The sequence below is a fragment of the Petaurus breviceps genome, unplaced genomic scaffold, assembly GCF_028583685.1.
Source record: "Petaurus breviceps papuanus isolate PSGF00001 unplaced genomic scaffold, PetGlider_PUasm1.0 37, whole genome shotgun sequence".
NCBI lineage: Eukaryota > Metazoa > Chordata > Mammalia > Diprotodontia > Petauridae > Petaurus > Petaurus breviceps.
Window position 1 is genome coordinate 48925548 of NW_027186296.1, and position 3376 is coordinate 48928923.

A 3376-nucleotide genomic window follows, 5' to 3' on the forward strand; every position below is an offset into this window, starting at 1 on the left:
TCAATCTGAGGACCACAGCACCATGGGTTCTGTCATTGATCAATTGGACAGGCCACTGATCAAGGAGTACAGTCTATCTGAGGGGGTCCACTACTGACAACTATGTTTATTCTCTCAGGGAGTGTCTGCTTGCCTTCAAAACATTGCTGAAATATGTCATAAAAATACTAGATACTATTTTCACTTGTTTTTTTTCTTTCTCATGGTTTTTCCCTTTTGTTGTAATTCTCTTTCACAATATGACTAATATAAAAACATGTTTACCATAATTGTACATGTATAATCTATATCAGATTGTTTGCTGTCTTGGGAAGAGGAGAGGAGAGGAAGGAAAGGAGAAAAATCTGGAACTCAAAATTTTATAAAAATGAATGCTGAAGACTATCTTTATATGTAATTGGAAAAAATAAAATACTATTAAGAAAAAAAAAGGGTGCTGCAGGAAAGGCAGATGACTGATAGAGAGTCATTATCACTTCCTAAATAATCTCAGGGGATCTTCTTTGATGTCCTATGTATACCATTGGACCTCCCATTGCATAAGGTACTAGGATGCTGGTAGACACTGGGCAGCTCATTTAGTGGCACTGAGAATGTAGAATACAGTTACATCAAGTTCCTAATTATCTTCCAAAAGGAGGGAGACAAGGTCTTTAATTTCATGCCAGGGGTGGAAAGACTACCACAGAGAGCAGCAATCAAAGTGACAGTGACTGTGGAGTTCATGAGCCACACTTGTCTGACCCAAATGATCGGGAAGACTCTAGATAATGAGCTGGTATTTTCTGCAACTAGAGCTACTGGATTAGTGGGAATAAGCCCACCAGTACTCATGGAGGGAGAGGCAGGGAAATGGATAAGGAGATCAGTAGAACAAGGCTACAAAAAGTAACTATAAAGTCAAGTATCATCCATCAAGATGAAAACAAAGCTTAACTCAGATGAGATAGACCACATCAGAGAAAGTGGAGCCAGGCCTGCTATCTGTCAGATCACTGCTCAGAGGGATAAATAAGGGGGCTGAGGTCCAGAGGCCATAAGCATGTGCTACAAGAAAGGTAGCACAAGGACCGTTGTCAATAGGGGCACTCAAGAAGAGAATATAGCATTGTTTTTATCAGAGGATATTAATTGGAATGGGGACAGGGGAGGGGACAGGACCTATCCAATGGCTCTTGAGAAGTTTACTCCTCCAGCAGGAACCTTTCTTAGATCCAGCCTTCTCAGAATCCTAAGATACAACTTACCTATGACATCAAGAATTAAAGATGTGGACTGTTGTGCCCTGCTGAACAGTGCATCTCAAGTTATAAATTCATTCTAGTAATTTTCTGAAGGAAACATAACAGGAATTATGGAATGGAATGGAATAACATTTATTTAGCACTTAATATGTGTTAGGCACTGTGTTAAGAATTGGGCATACAAATACAGGTAAGTAAAATGCCCTGCCCTCTAGGAGCTTATATTCTAAGAGGAATACAACTTGTAGAGAGGAGTAGTGATTAGGGAGGAATATTTTGGTAGTATTGGTTTGATTCCTGTTTTGAGCTAGAAAAGGAAAGTGGGAAAGTGATTGTTGAGGGGAAGGGGAGGGAGTAGTATATGTACACAACGTAGTATAGCATTATGATGGCCAGGGAGTACTGAGGAACATTTAGGTCCAGGATACTTATAGTGAATGCTCACCAATCTGAAGTCCATGGTCAAAAGCCCTTTGTTTGACAATCTTCTGGCTCATTGTCAAGTAATGAATCATGAAAGCCATAAAATAGGGAAGTGTATGTTTGTCAAAGGTGTTTGCCACTGTCACAGGGTAAGTCTAGTGCAGAGTCCAAACAGAAGAGAGGAATTCCCTATCGATGATGAGGCATTCCAAACGCTATTTGAAGATGACGTGCTAACTGAGTCATGTCCCAGAACATTGCCTCCTAAATGAGAATTCATCCTACCAATTTTTTACAGGAAAAACAAAATGGATTACAGAAGGAAGGAAATAAGCATTTATTTATTTAAGCCTAATTATGAACCACAAGTGCTAAATGTTTATTGTCCAGTATGTGTAGTATGCATACCCATTGAGTAGATTCAAAAGTATTGGGGCAGTTAGGTGGTGAAGTGAGTAGAGGCCTGGAGTCAGGAGGACCTGAGTTCAAATCCGACCTCAGACACTTAACACTTACTAGCCGTGTGACCTTGGGCAAGTCACTTAACCCCAATTCCCCCCTTCAAAAAAGAGCAAAAAAAAAAAAGTACATTGATGTTGGACAGACACTGAAGATGAAAAGTGAACCAGGAGGAAGAATACAGGTTGGATTGCCTGTGGGAAACTATGCATTGTTTTTAATGACAACAAGATTCTCTTTGAAACAAAAACCTATTTTTTAAACACTGACACATTGTAAGCATTTCATAAATGCTTTATCTATCTATACCTGCCCCTTTCATTTTCCTCACTAACATTCACTTTTTACCCCCTTGCTATCTGGCTTCTAGATTCACTCTTTGAACGGAATCGCTCTCTACAAGTTTGTCAATGACTTCTCAACTTCTAAATCTAATGGATTTTTTTTTTACTTCTCTGTAGTTTTTTTTTTCTTTTTTAAAAACAATACAGATTACCCTCTTCCTACTAAAATAGCTTCTGTTCCCTTGGCTTCCAAGATACTGCTCCCTCTTTGTCCTCTTTCTCCCTGATTTTGACTTTCCAATCTTCATTTCTTGATCATCATCTATCTTGCTCTCCCTGAGCATGGGTCTTCCAGAGGGCTCTATCCTGGGTCCTATCTTCTTACTTTCTGTGCTCTTTCTTTTTTTTTTTCCTTTTTGGAGAGGGGAAGGTAGGGCAATTGGGGTTAAGTGACTTGCCCAAGGTCACACAGCTAGTTTTGTGTTAAGTGACTGAGGCCAGATTTGAACTCAGGCCTTCCTGACTCTAGGGCCAGTGCTCTATTCACTGCACCACCTAGCCATCCCTGTGCTTTTTCTTAATGGTGATCTCTTCTGCTCTCATATGATTTCAAGTATCCCTTTTGTAGATAATTCCTACATCTATATATACAGTCCTAATCTCCTGAACTCCATTGGCCATTTCCTCCCAAATGTGATGTAGTTACTCAAATTTAATATTCCAAACCAGAAAACCTCTCCCCTAAATATACCTTTCCTCTGAACTTTCCTTTTTCTGCTGAGAGTACATAAAAGTAAAATGAATTGTCCAAGGTTACATAGCTATAAAGCTGTAAAGGAGCTCTGACCAAAATTGAGACTTTCTAATTCCAGGTTTGGTGTTCTTTCCACTAGATCCCTCTGAAAACTTTATCTGAACTCCATAAGTAACCAGATTTGTGCCAAAATCATATTTAGATTAACAAGC